General features: G+C 42.3%; 1 pseudogene; it reads left to right on the top strand.

The window, feature by feature from the left end:
• The first annotated feature begins 3,517 nt into the window (after positions 1-3,517).
• Positions 3,518-14,959, top strand: LOC143608439 (putative tatC-like protein ymf16 pseudogene; annotated as a pseudogene).
• Positions 14,960-15,954: the final 995 nt, after the last annotated feature.

Here is a 15,954-nt window from a genome sequence, read left to right as displayed (position 1 = left end):
AACGAACCAAGTTAGATAAACATTAAGACATAACACAAGTTCGCTTGTTACCATGAGCGAAGTTGTGATATAAACTGTATAGGCGAAGTTAAAGTTGGGGCAAAGTTGGGAACAACTTCGCTTCATCATTAAGTTCGTCTAATAATTTTTAAGTTAAAAGGATCCAGGCGAAGTTAAAGTTGGGGCGAAGTTGGGAACAACTTCGCTTCATCTTTAAGTTCGCCTCACCACAACATCGCCTCAGGCGAATTTAAGTTTCAGGCGAAGTTGAGCATCAGGCGAAGTTACGGATAACTTCGCCTCAGGCGAATTTAAGCTCCAGGCGAAGTTACGGATAACTTCGCCTAAACCTTAACTTCGCCTGAATCTGAAACGGCGACAGTAAGGTTAATCGAAATCCGGAAAACCGGTGTTTCGATTAACTTTGACGATTGAGGAGGCTCAAACACATGATATTAATGATAACTAAACGACCAGTTTGTACATGAACACGTAAAACAAGTTTTGAACTCGGGTTTAAAGATCGGTTGTTCGAGGTTATTAACCGGTTGTCGAAACAACCTTAGATTAACATCAATGAAGATATAACATGTGATAAAAGAACCCAAACAACCTTTAGATCGGTTTGAAATCGAAGAACAAGATAACAAGTTTTGTATCTGTGTAAGTTCGCTGTGAAGACGAGAATAAGTTCGCTGATATTTAGAATAATGAACGAATTTACTGTTGAAAATCCATATATATGGGCGGAGTTATTCAGGCGAAGTTACGGATAACTTCGCCTAGGCGAAGTTATCCACAACTTCGCCTGTTTAACAACATCGCCTATATTTACAAAATCAACCCTTATAATTTGAACATTTTGCAATTAACTTTTAAAACTTCCCTTTAAGAATTAAATGACACGATCAAGTCCAAGTAACCCGTTATAAACAAATACAACTACAGAAAAAGAAAACTTTAAACAATTTAAGTATAAGGGATCAAATTTCAGTCTGGATAGGAACTGCTACGTTTTAGAAAAGATCCGAACAGGAATCATACTAAGTATGTGACTGTCACATAGATCCGTGTTTAGCTGTATTATGACATAAAGAGACAGGTTGTAAGCAGGTAAATAACTTAAGATGGTTTTCATCGTTTCTGTGATACGAGTTAGGTTCAATTAAGCCTCAAAATTTAAGTGGGCAACAACTCAGAGATTATGATGCCTCCTAACTATTCTCAAAGCGTATTTGGCTTTCCCCAAGTCACCCCGAATTGACTTCGACCCTTAGTGTCTGATTAAATTTGTAATTACTCTTCATCTCCTTCCCGTTCTCTTTCTTACTCCATGATTAAGAAGTCTTGATATGTTGAACTCTAAATTGTTTCAATAACTCATGCATTTTTTTTTTTTTTTTTTTATGATAAACTTTACATAGACTTCAGAGTAGTAACCAACTGCAAGTCCCGAATCTGGATCACTGCAGTTTCTTGAAACGCTATCTTCACGGGAATCAGAACACATATGGGCTCGTGTATGACTGGGTAATCGCTTTTCTGCCTATCATTCGGAAAGATATATATGAAGACATGCAGAACTCGTAAGGAGTTTCCACGTAAAATCAAGTAGTTTTAGTTTGTATCACATCTACTTTTACGCACCATAAAAAGTTACCATGACATACAATGACTGTCCTAAAGCCTTTTAAGCCTAATAACTTCACTAGTTAAGCACACAAAGTTAGTATATCTATCATTTTCCAAGGTTGGATCAATTTTCTGATTAACATAGCAAACGTACTTCTTACGAAGTAGTAGACTTGAAAAATAATTTCATTTCTTCAAAATTTTAACATTAATTGCCCCGACCAAAACAAAGTCTTCAGGTAGACGGCTATCCCGAAGATCCAATGGATCAGCTGGACCGACCACATACTAGTATGTGTCCTTCTAACTAAGTATGATCGACTAATTTTAAGCGAAAAAATGAAAACTCATCATAAACCGCCCCGGTCACAATCAGTAATCTGGTTAATGGCTATCCTCAAAATCTACAAGTAGAAAATGAGGACCAAAACATATCCGAAGACAAGTCCTTCAAACTGATGTAACCGACATATTTTTAAGCGATAGTGACCCTTTTTTTTTTTACGGTAGGCGAAGTTACGGATAACTTCGCTTGAAGTAGGCGAAGTTGTAGAGAACTTCGCTGAAGAACTTCGCTGATAACTCTGCTGATTAACTTCGCTGATTCTTAACTTCGCTTAAGGTAAGCGAACTTAGGAATGAGGCGAAGTTGTAGATAACTTCACTGATACAGGCGAACTTGAGAAGGTAGGCGAAGTTGTGGATAACTTCGCTTAACCTTATATCTTCGCCGAAACCCTACGTACAGTGACGGCAACTTCGCCTGATGAACACGGACGTTTTTGAAGATCTGGAATCTGGATTTAACAAGGTTTTTGATGGTGCAAAGGCTTGAATACTGTGGTAGTAGGTAAGATTGACTTAGAAACACGAAAACACGTCCCGCGAATAGTCGAAACGGGACGAAATCTATACCCGCGTGAATATCCCGAACCTCACAATCGAGCAGATGCTCTGATACCAATTGTAGGTTCCCTGGACGGATCGCACGAGATATCGCGGTCTACTCAGGTGCGGAATCCCTGCGTAGATCGTTACGAGTATAGAACACAAACACACGAATACACGAAACACGTTATATATTATAACCGAACTCACGTGATGTAAATATCACTGTTACAAAACACACGTTACCGAACAAACTCGATAACCAAAACTGCTAACTGATTGAACGAACAACACGAAAAACGATTAACCTAAACCAAGCCGTAAGCTTGTATTTATATACACGACAACTTCACCTGACATGTTCAGGCGAAGTTGTCCATAACTTCGCTTGTTCAACAAATTCGCCTAGGCGAACTTGTTGACAACTTCGCTTGTACAAAAACATAAATAACATTACAGACTCGATTACAGACACTAGACTATGAACTACTGACATCCATGCACCAACACAAGTAATTTGGCTAGATAATTTGTACCAGGATCCAACAAGTAAGGTGACAACAGGGTTAATAGTAGGACCATGAACCTTGCCCCCTACGGTATACATACTTTTGTTTATCGAATCCATGTTCATTTTATGTCTGAGGTCTGCTAATTATCAAAACCCAATGCTTCGTCCACCTTCATTCAATCAAATCTAAAGCACAAGTAAGAAATAAGTATCAACTCATGCTTCCATATATCAAAGGGTACCGATTCAGGCAAGTGGAAGTGAGATTGACTACAAGTTAGGGGAGAAATGAAATGCCAATAACTGATTCTCTGCAATCAACAACCAATTCTCTGCAATAAACTGCGGGCACACGCGTAAAGGCATGCTTAGTTCGGTTAAGAACAGCGATGATTCAACCACTTCACCTAATGATCATTATCCGATAAGAGAGACGAATAAGGGAGGGTTCATTTCTCCGACGAGCTCGATGACCACGAAAAAGAGATGAGGGCTTTCCTAGGCCTTGCCGTGAGGTTTCTTTTGGGGAATAAAGGACGAAATAGAATCGAGTTGGTTGTTAACATTGAGGGCTTCTTTGTTAAAGTGGTTCATGTATTCATGAAGGATTCAATCCAACCACAGGTTCCCCTACAGCTACCTTGTTACGACTTCACCCCAGTCGAAGACCCCACCGTGGTATGCGCCAATAAGATCACCAAAAGCCTTTGTGGCACTAGTGGTACACAGAAGTCATGGGTGATCATTGGTGCGATGCTTCGGGTGAAACCTATTCCCAAGGTGTGACGGGCGGTGTGTACAGGGCCGGATACATATTCACCACGGCATGCTGATCCGTGATTACTAGCGATTCCAACTTCATGTTCCCGAGTTGCAGAGAACAATCCGAACTGAAGCAATCTTTCCGGATTCGCTCCGCCTTACAGGCTTGCTTCCCATTGTATTTGCCATTGTAGTAGGTGTGTGGCCCAGCCCATAAAAGCCATGCGGACTTGACGTCATCCCCACCTTCCTCCAGTATGTCATTGGCAGTCCTTCGTGAGTGCGGCACACACCTTTTTGTTTGTTTCGGAGCCCTTTTGGTGGCGGGCCATCCTAAACCCACTATGTACCATACCACCGGGCGGGTCGCCTGAATGCCCAGTCTTTCTCTGCCGTCAACTCGACGTCGTCGTCACCTGCAAGATAAGGCCAAAAACTTGACTTTACTAACCAAGCGAGAAAAGCCCTTTCCATCTTCTTAGTCAAGCACTAACGCGCTAGCTGCAATCAAACTAAAGCGTACACTAGAAAAGAAAGGGCTTAGGCTTTGAAAGGCGCCGGCTACCTTATTACTGAAAGCACAGCTACGTGCTGGCACTCAATTAGTAGCGTTGGCACGTCACTTGGCTGACTTTGGCTGCAAAGACTTTCTCCTTAGGTGCATGTCTCAGCAACACAAAACAAGGGTTTTGCTAGTTATAGGACTTGACTAAACATCTCACGACATGAGCTGATGACAGCCATGCAGCACCTGTATGAAAGTAAGTACCATCCCGTCAAGGACAATTTTTCTTGTTTATATGTCCCGGGCTGGTAAGGTTTTGCGCATTGTATTGAATTAAACCACATACTCCATCGCTTGTGCAGCCCCCGTCAATTCCTTTGAGGTTTAGTCTTGCGACTGTACTCCCTAGGCAGAGTGTTTCACGCGTTAGCTGGGCCCGTGATTCGCGTAGACCAAGGGCAAACACTCATTGTTTACTGCATGGACTACCAGGTATCTAATCCTGTTCGCTCCCCATGCTTTCGCACTCCAGCGTCGGTAGGGACCTAGAGAGCTGCCTTCGCTTTTGGCTTGGCAGCACATCAGGGGGTGAGGGAGATGGAGGCCGTATTGAGGGTGAGTAAGTGTAAAGGGGAAGACATGGTGACTTATCCTGCTGCCTCGTCTCGTTCTGAGGCGCTGTGTTGGTGGGATAATCTGGCGCAAGCTATGGGTGATCGTTCTATTAGGAGGATGACTTGGGATGAGTTGAAGAAGTTGGTTCTTGATCAGTTTCGTCCTCTACACGAATTGGATAAGATTGAGCAGGATTTTTTGACCTTGGAGGCGGGCAGTATGACGCATCGGGAGTATACCACAAAATTTAATAAGATGGCTCGTTTATGTCCCGATCTGGTTACTCCCGAAGCCCAGAGGATTAAAAAGTATGTGAAGGGTCTTCCGGTGGATATTCGTAGGGGCGTGGTGACCACCAACATGAGCTCGTTCCATTCGGTAGTTACCCTAGCGGGCACATTATATGATGAGAGAGAGAAGTTACCACCGACCGAGACTCTGAAGACATGGAACTCAAATTCATACGGTAAGCGGCCGATGGAAACAACTTTAATTCGGCTGAGAAGAGGGTAAAGACTGAGACTTTGGATTTTAAGAGGGATACGGCGTTTGGTAAATGCAAGAAGTGCGGGAAACCGCACAAGGGGGAATGTAAGCTTGGATCTAGTTCCTATTTTCGATGTGATAAGGTTGGACACCCCCCATTACGAGTGTTCGTCGTTGACTTGTTTCCGTTGTAAGGGGGCCGGCCACTTGGCATCAAATTGTCGAGTCCGATCAGGGGACTTCCTCGAGGGGGAAGATGGAAGAAAAACCGAAAGTCAAGGCTAGGTCCTTCAACATCTCCAAAAGAGAGGCAAAGGATGGTTCGGACGTCGTGTAAGGTACTTTTCAATTTTCATTTGTATAATCTACCATTCTTAATTTCTCATTCTTTCAAAAACGTATGTGTGATCATGTAGCTAAGTAGTAGTGTGATATTATTCCATGTACCTTTTTACTTGTTGAATTACATGTTTCGGTCTTATTTGAATCAGGTGCCATTAGAAGTTTTGTGTCTACCGCTTTCTGTTCCACGTTGAATAAATCACCCGAGCGCGTAGTCAATGTGTTTGAGGTTGAGGTCGTCGTAGGAAAGTCTGTTTCCGTGTATAGGGCTATTCAGGGTTGTTCCATTGAGTTTTCTGGGTATAGATTTCCGGTGTGGCCGTACTTGATGCCACTTGGTTGTTTCGATGTGGTGCTTAGGATGGACTGGCTCGCGAGTGTTGATGCTCAGATCGTTTGTGGTCAGAAACTTGTGCGTTTAAGGGCCCTGGATGGGACTCCATCACTATTTTCGGTGATCGGAGTGGTGCAACACCAAATATTATACCCATGCTTAAGGCGGGAAAACTGATGCAGCGAGGGTGCGGGGAGTATCTGGCGTATGCTATAAACGTGAAAACCAAGGTGGCTACCGTCGGTGATGTTCTATTGTTCTGGATTACCCAGATGTGTTTCCAGATGATTTGTCTGATGTGCCGCCAGATCGCGAGGTCGAGTTCCAGATAGACCTTGTGCCTGGTGCAAAACCCGTTGCTCGAGCCCCTTATCGTCTAGCACCAAACGAAATGAAAGAACTTATGGCTCAATTAGAAGACTTGCTCAATAAGGGCTTTATTCGACCGAGCATCTCACCTTGGGGTGCCCCGGTGTTGTTCTTCAAGAAGAAGGACGGTAGCATGCGGATGTGCATCGACTACTATGAATTGAATAAACTCGCTGTGAAAAATGGGTACCCTCTACCAAGGATCGACGACTTATTTGATCAGCTCCAAGGAGCTAGTTGGTTCTTGAAGGTCGACCTTAGGTCCGGGTATCATCAGCTGAAAAATTCATGAGGAAGATATCCCTAAGACTGCCTTCCGCACTCGTTATGGACATTATGAATTTCTCGTGATGTATTTCGGTTTGACCAACGCACCGGCTGCGTTCATGGATCTTATGAACCTGGTGTGTAGGCCGATGCTTTATCGTTCTATTATTGTGTTCATCGACGACATTCTTGTATACTCCCAAAGCGAATCCGATCACGCCGATCATCTCACGGAAGTCTTGGAAGCTCTGCGAAAGAATAAGTTGTACGTGAAATTTTCTAAGTGTTCTTTTTGGTTACGCGAAGTTTAGTTCTAGGGTCATGTTATTAACCCGAGTGGTATTTTGGTTGACCCTACAAAAGTGGAACCCATGAACAATTGGGAATCTCCGAAGTCTCCATCTGAAATTCGTAGTTTTCTGGGCTTGGCGGGGTATTACCGCCGTTTCATTCCCGACTTTTCGAAAATCGCTTCATCATTGACCAAGTTGACTAAGAAGAGCGTTAAGTTTGTTTGGGGTACTGAGCAAGAGGAGGCTTTTCTTGAACTAAAGAACAGGTTGACGCATGCTCCAATTTTAGCGTTGCCTGATGGCACTGATGATCTGGTTGTCTATTCTGATGCTTCTTACTAGGGGCTTGGGTGTGTTCTTATGCAGCAGGGTCGAGTCATAGCTTATGCCTCGCGGCAGTTGAAGCCTCATGAGGCAAATTATCCTACCCATGATTTAGAATTGGTGGCGGTTGTATTTGCGCATAAGTTGTGGAGACATTATTTGTATGGTATCCCTTATGTCATCTATACCGATCATAAGAGTCTAAAGTATTACTTCGAGCAAAAGGAACTGAATATGCGGCAGCGTCGGTGGCTAGAATTGATTAAGGATTATGATTTGGAGATTATGTACCATCCTAGTAAGGCTAACGTGGTAGCAGACGCGTTGAGCCGGAAAGAGAGACCGAAACCCATTCGTGTGAAATCTTACCAGCTTATTCTCAAACCCGATATTTTGAAACATATAGCCATCATTCAGAATGAGGCTTTACAGAAGGAGTGGATTATGTCAGAGCGTATTTGGGGTCAGGAAAAATTGTTGTAAGACGTCGGTGAAGGGGTAAAGTATAAGGATGGTCGTTTATGGGTACCCAGGTATGGGGGATTCAGGAGTAAGATATTGGATGAAGCACACAAGTTGCGCTATTCCGTTCATCCGGGCGCAACCAAGATGTACCAAGACCTGAAGAAAAATTACTGGTGGCCTGCGATGAAGTATGAGGTGGCTCAGTACGTGAGTAAATGTTTGACGTGTCTACAAGTCAAGGCTGAGCACCAGAAGCCTTTCGGGAAACTTCAACCCTTGGAAATACCTGAGTGGAAGTGGGAGCATCTTATGATGGATTTTGTGACTAAACTGCCTCGTACTCCTAGGGGTAGCTATGACACCATTTGGGTAATCGTGGATAGATTGACTAAGAGCGGCCACTTCTTGCCAATTCGAGAAACTTATAATTCTGAGCAGCTGGCCGACATGTTTATTCGTGAGATTATTTCTAGGCACGGGGTGCATGTATCTATTGCTTCGGATAGGGATACGCGTTTCACCTCCAGGTTTTGGAAGAAATTTCATGAGGAGATGGGTACCAAACTCCTCATTAGTAACGCTTACCAACCGTAGACGGATGGTCAATCCGAGAGAACCATTCAGACTCTCGAGGATATGTTGCGAGCTTGCGTAATTAATTTTAGTGGTAGTTGGGATCGCCACTTACCGTTAGTCGAGTTTTCTTATTATAACACTTATCACGCCACAATTGAGATGCCACCGTTTGAGATGTCGTATGGACGGAGGTGTAGGACTCTAGTCTGTTGGGGCTCCATTGGTCAGAAACAGTTGTGTAGTTTAGAGGTGGTTGAGGCTACGACTGAGAATATTGATAAGATTAAGGCTTTCATGAAGGCCGCTCAGGATCGTTAAAAGTCCTATGCGGACAAAAGGCGGAGGCCTACAGTGTTCGAGGCTGGTGATTGAGTTATGCTAAAAGTTTCTCCTTGGAAGGGTATTATTCATTTTCGTAAGAGGGGGAAGCTTAGTCCGAGGTTCATAGGTCTGTTCCGTATCTTGTCACGGGTTGGTGAGGTAGCGTATAGACTAGAATTGCCTGATAAGCTCGCGGGGATTCATCCTACTTTCCACGTATCTCATTTGAGGAAATGTTTGGCAGATGAGGAGACCCACATGCCTCTTGGGGATATTGAGCTTGATAGTAAGTTGAATTACATTGAGGAACCTATCGCGATTCTTGACCGTCAGGAAAGGCATTTGAGAAATAAGGTGGTCAGGCAGGTGAAGGTGCAGTGGAGGCATCGTAAGGGCTCCGAGGCCACTTGGGAATCCGAGGATGAAATGATGAAACTCTACCCACAATTGTTCCTGTTGCATCGGGATTCGGGGACGAATCCCATTTTAAGGGGGTGGACTTGTAACGCCCGTTATTTTCAGTAAAACGATTTAAAGCATGTGAAGTATGTACATCTCTCGGGATTTATCCGGCATTCCTCAGAGACCTTTTCGTCATTACGGTACGTTAAATTACTTTACTTTTCTTCAAAGTTGCTGCATCCTTCCAACTTTAGGGGCTAGAGTATAACATTTTTATAATATGATCAAAACCCTAGCCCTCCCCTTTGTGCAGTCCGATCGGCAAAAGCAGCAGCCATCCCACCCTCGTTTTTCTTTTTTGCAGCCAAGATTAAGGTGTAAAACTTTAATTCAAGGTTAGTGCTACATCCCTGCTAGTCTTTTACACCCTAATTCACCTTTATATCTCGCGTATTGATCGTAAAACCGCTTGTTTTAGGCTTACCGGGTAGCTGTCCATTCAAGCACTTTCGGGGCTGTTTTGGTTAAGGTTTTCACTACATAATCTTCCTAGGTATGTCTTGTACATCATACTTTAATATCATGAATTTTGGCATTCGTTAGATTGGTCAATTGTTGATGAAGTGAAAACTAGTATTCGGTTGACTAGTTTGTGCATTGTGGTGTTTAGCGCGTCGTTTGAGAGAATTAACAACCAATTCGAATGTTGTAGCCTTGGTATTAATTGTTTGCTGTAAGAAACTATTTTTTTAAGGTATTGGGGCTGAATTGGTTGTCGGTTATTCAAACGGGTCGGTACAACGCGTATTCGTGTTTATTGAATAGTTGGTGCGTTGTGCTTGCGAGTTACCGACCCATCCAACTCGTGTAGTGTTGTGTGGGCTAGTAAGCTCTGAATTTATCAAATTGTGTCCACACGGGGCTGATTTGGATGTTAAGTGCCTAAACAACTCTTAAACGTGCATATTCGTCTCACCTAGTGCTTCCGGGGGTAATTTGGGAATTCTTTGTCCTCGGGACTAACTATGGGTCGTTTTGGTAAATATCAGGCCCCAGGGGCTGTTTTATTCGAACTTGGTGAGGTCGAGGCTTTAGGTAACTTGAACCATATTAGAACGCCTCATAGGATAAACGAGTCCCTTCGGTGTCGTTAGTGACTATTGTCTATAATCCGGCAGGCACGTGAGTTGTGGAATTACTTAGGGTCCCTCTAGCTCGTGGTGACTTGGTGCCTCATGTCAGGTGAGTTCATGATGCCCCTTTTCAATCTTTTCAAGTTTTGGGCTAGCATACACACCTAACTGATTTTGCTTGATGAACCGTTTAAATTATTTTGCATGGGCTATGTCTTGGAATGATATTTATGTATGTTTGCATGTATGTTATATTATAGCCTATGATTAGTGATGTTAGTTAGTTATTACTTACTATGGATGTTTGTGTATGCCTACTTTGTGTTTGCATACGGTGGGTGGTGATCTTGATCACCATCGGATCGAATGTTGCGTGTTTGGGTTGTACGTGTACTCAACCCTGATGTTATTACTTGGATGTTATGCATAGGGATATAATTATATAGATATATAAGTATGACTACTTATCGTTTATTATGGCCTAACTGCCCGTATCCCGTATTATATTTAAACTCTTGGAATGATTTATATAAATGTCAATTATTAAAACTTGAACTCACTCAGCTCAAGCTGACTTTGTGTGTATGTTAGTGTGAGTTTCAGGTTAAGAGATGGACACTTACCGCTTGGACGTGCTCGATACTACTTGGACGGTTGAAGGCATATCTAGTTGGGGATTTCAATAATGAACACAGTTTCTTTTCAATTATTACAAGATATATTTAATTTGGTTTTGGGCATAATTCCTGGGTTTTAGGAACTTGTTTCAGTACTTATGATTTTACGCTGATTTTATACTCTGAACTAGTTTTGAAATGAAATGAACTGTCTTGGATTTAAAACCTGTGTTAAGTTTCCTGTATTATTACCAACTGTAGGATTCACGGGATTCGGGATCTTACAGGTTTCTGGGAATTTATAACCGGATTTCCTCTATAAATTTTCCGATCTAAATGGTAGAGAAGTTTTCATCTTTTTACCTATTCTTGTTGGAGTTGTTTAGTGGTTGTTTACCCCAAAGTGTTCCCGGACTGCATGCATACATTCATAAGTAATTTAGTGCAACATGGAAAATTTCATTGAGAGGAATCAACAAAGAAAAGAAAACAAGAGTGTCAAGACATCTATATGACCAAGATGGCCAACTCACGAAGTGGATTTAAACCAATATTAAGGTATTTTCCTAGATATGTCATTCCCCTCATTATAATCCTCCTGGAATCAATAGCATTTCGTCGGAATACCTCCTGTCTTTTGACCTTAGTAGTCCTATGCATAGTCAGTACTATAGCCCCAATCATGGCTACTAATAAAATCAGACTGGTAACCATAAACCAGACAGAATAGTAGGTATAAAGTAAATTGCCTAATGTTTCCAAATTAGTCCAACTTCGTACCTTTCCGGCGTAAACCATATATCTTAGAGACGCCATATTTCTTTGGGTTGGTAGTAAGGAATGCTTTCATTATCTAAAATGAATAACATTTGCTAAGTAAAGGTTTCTAAGCAAAGTTGCTTAGAAACTGGAAAGGTCTCGTGTACTTGCTACATATACGAGTCACGAGTAAGAGGAAGTGGTAACGGTCGATGGATGTTCATATTTGAGTATTTGCTGATGGAATGCCGCACATCAAGGTCACAGGATTCGAACCTATGGCCCTCTTTACCCAAAAAAAGATGCACCGACCAGACTGCGCTACACCTCATCTCACCACCCCGAAGCATATAGATCCACCCGATCGATGAACACTTAAACCAAACTCACCCTTCCTTTTGGGCACAGGTACGCGAGAACCTAAGAAACCTTTTTGATTTTCTTTCTTTTCTTTTTCTTTCTTTTACTCTTTTGATATATTTTCTAGAATTTCACTTTAAATATATAACTATTTTGAAAACGCCTTGAGCAAGATAGGGCGACGCAAAAAGTCGTATAGTGTAGGAGCACTCACATTTTTTGGCTTACTCTTGCACTTGAATTTGAAAATCCGGCCTTTGGACCCTTGACCCGCTTAGAAGTGGATTTGAACCAATAACACAAGCATTTTCAGTCCTTTGCTCTAACCAGCTGAGCTACCTGGACCACTATCCTAAAAGATGTTTTCTTCATCGAATAGCGCCCTACCTTACCACTTGACTAGTAAAAAGCCCTTGTACTAAAAAGAATATTATATATAAGCCTTATTGCTTACGCTTCTTCGTCAAGCTTTCGAGCAGCTCTTTCAACTGCCGCCTAATCCCCCTCAAGAACCGAGAGCCGCCCAGCCCCTGGACAGCCGGAAAAAGCAGCTTGCTTATAGAAAGAAGGAAGATCGGCCGATCAAACAAAAAGAATGCGCAAAGGTATCTCCGCTCCTAGTCACTAAGTACTGCTATTCTGGGGACTCTATCCAGATCTATGGATCTCCCCAGCATCCAAGCGAGACTCCATCAAAATCTGCCACTCGTTGGGCAACGCCCTCTTTTCTACGAACACCCCACCACTGATTGATGAACTTTGCCAGTTTTCGCCTCCGATCCGAGAACACAGGGTCAAGCCAAGCCCATACCCACTAGCACCAACCCCAGGACTTCCTTACTTTATTTAATTCTTCTTCTGCCTCTCCTGACCCATAATGACTTGCTTTGGTAGTTTCCTTGCTCCCGGGGTTGGACTGATGGAGGGATTAGCTTGCTCCTACTCCTACAGGCTTGACGGACTTAAGGAGTGGTTTTCTTTATCTCAACCAAAAATGCAAATCATGACTAACGAACTTCTTAATTCTGTGGAACCCAGATGGCAAGAGGCTTCAGTAAGAAAGGAGAGTAAAGTGTAGTGAAATGAAGTGAAGTGTACCGTCACCAGAAATTTCATAAGAGAAGAAAGATCGTAGCGTAGCTGTATAGTAGAAAAGTAGCTAAGAATCAATACTCATAGAAAAGAGAAGAGAAATGCTCTGTAGGGGGGTAGCGAAAAGAATTGGGTTCGAGTCCTAGAGCCCCTGATGTGAACAAGGCGAAGCCTTGGTTAGGATAACTTCATTTGAATTATGAGATTTATATCTTTTCTACTAGCAAAATTGGTGGAGTGGATGAGTTCTATAGATGCTCTATAATGGCTATTCCTCATAATTGCTCCAACAGAATGGGATTGTCCTTCAGTATTTTTGAAGACTTTACTTCGCTCCACTTCGTGCTTTCCATGGGGCGGCTTCAATATGGATTCGTTTTTCATGGGATTACACCATGATCTTAGATGTATCCTTCTTTCCTTGCTGTTTTCGTGCGCCCTTTCTTTATTCAAGTGTTGGTATTATTTATGGGTTTACTCTGGCTCTCGTTTCCTACTTTGTTTATTTTTATTGATATTGATAATATCGGGGGGTATTCTGCATCCTGTCATAGCCTGGTGTGACGCGGGGAACCCCCCCCCCCACCCCCGCTTAGTCCACCAGGGCAGCCCCTTCCTCTTCCTCAAGAAGAGACGCCGCCAATCCCGGAACCTGCCTCCATTATTATCCCACAATTGCCCCAGCCTCTACTTACCGATGAGTATAGGCGCCACGTCATGTATACCAGGTACTCGGTGCTCAATCTTGGAGTTGACGATGACCTTATACGAATGGCCTCCACTGTCTACGCTCAAGCGACAGGGGAAAACTAAGTAGAAGCTGCCTTGGCGGAGGATGGATTTCATCCCCAGTCTATTCTACGCCACTACCCGAAAATCTGGAGCGAGCTGCATAGGCCGCGACTTTTAGGGGTATGTACCTATGAGTCATACATAACGCAGATTAGAGAGCTGGGAACCCGCGAAAGTGCGTCGTATCAGCGCGTTCTGCAGGTAATCAATCGCTGTGATCTGCTTTTACCACGTCGGGTTAGAGGCAGATGGGTTTGAGGAGGACAGGTTGGTTTGAGGACAAGTTGGTCAAAGGAAAAGGGGTTACATAATAATCCTAGAAAATCTTTATAGTTATCCTTTGAATTACTCATAAATATATCCTATGAATTTCATTTCGCACCCGAAACTATTCTAGGAGAAGTTCGAATCCGTTCCGTTCGGATATTGATCGGTCTTGGTTTGACATGGTTTACGCGTTACTGGTTCCCGGAAGAGTTAATATCTCCATTAGCTAAACCCTTTCTTATTCTTACCTTGCCTTTGGACTCGTATTTGGTTCGTACCCGATCAACGGAGGCCTCCCCGACATATCTTGCAACGTCTTCAATAGCATGCTCTTACTTCGTCTTTCCCTTAATAAGTCATCAAATTTGGTGCTTTTTGATCCCCAGTTGCTATGGGGAACAAAGGACGAAATACAATCGATTCCTCCATTTAAGTGGTTATCACTTCTCCTTGTTCTTATTCCTAAATCCTCCACGGGTAGTTCCCAATGTTTGACACTTTCCATACTTGATGGGTGCAACATCAACAAATTCGCTCATGATCAAGTTACAACCTAAGATCTATGACCATATTATGTTAACTGTTCGTATTTCGTTCATTCCATCGGTATGCTCCCAGGTACCAGTAATTGTGATTCGTTTGCCAGAACCTGTGGAAACCTCCACGAACAATCGTCGTTTTTTTATGGTTTTTCCGCTTCTCACAGCTGCTTTTTCCACACCTCCCTTTCTTGATTTTTTTGATAACTGAGTTGGCTATCTCTATGGCGTCGATTGTAAAAGTTCGTGAAGAGGGCAAGACGAGTGGAATGAGGGAGAGTGGCTCAATCGACAAAAAAGAAAAGTAGCCCACTAGAACCTGGCAAAGTCATTATCATTATCAAGGAATTCCCGAGCAATTCTCAACCAACATAGCGATTCCTTCCCGTAAAGATTCTAACACACAGAAGACTCCTGACCTTAGGAGCGGGATGAGTGATACATGTTGGACTCGGTATGCCCAAGACACATATTATTATTGATGTGGCTAGTACGTCATGATCCAAGTCGGGTCATACCTAATAACAAGCTAGACAAACACCAATAATATTTGTTTATATATGATATAATCACAACAAATGAATATTAACACTTATGTTATTTGGAAAGGGTTTCTAAATACAATGTACTTGTGTAATAAATAAATCATATGAATGATTTATATTTTATAAGAGAACATTCCATAGTGTTATTTAAGATGGTTAAATAACAATATGTGAATAATGGCTACCAAGCATGTTACCTACAATATAGGTTATAACATATATATATATATATATAGAAAGGTTATATAATAAAGTCAAGAAAGGAAGGAGGTGCTCCCCCCCCCCCACACTCTCCTCTCTTATTTTATTATTATCTTTATGTTAGTGGGTACATGCTTAGAAGTCCATTGGTGGAAATGGGTGGTGCTAATTTTTGAAAGACTATTTCATTTCTTTCTTTTCTCTCAACATAACACACAAGAACAACACAAGTACAACATAAGACACATAGAGGAAAAATCCTCTCCCTCTCCTTTCTCTCTTGGATGGCCAAGAACAAGGAACAAGAGCAGTTGTCAAGTGTTACTAAATCCTAGCTACAAGTGGTGTTCGTTGGAAAGCTTGGGGTATGCTAGCTTGAGGAGCTTCATATTCAAGTTCTTGCCTTCTTCATCATCATCTCCTTCCTCTTCCTTGGATTTGAAAGGTAGCTTTAACATGCATGGACTTATAGTGATATGCATGTGTTTGATAGTATGTGTAAAATAGGTTTTATACATATGAAATTAACAAGATTTAAAACTAATTTCCGCTCGTTT

Source organism: Bidens hawaiensis, unplaced genomic scaffold (assembly GCF_021521415.1).
Source record: "Bidens hawaiensis isolate Kalapana, Puna unplaced genomic scaffold, B.hawaiensis_p1.1 tig00002153_1, whole genome shotgun sequence".
Classification (NCBI taxonomy): Eukaryota; Viridiplantae; Streptophyta; class Magnoliopsida; order Asterales; family Asteraceae; genus Bidens; species Bidens hawaiensis.
This window is presented reverse-complemented; position numbering and strand designations above follow the sequence as displayed.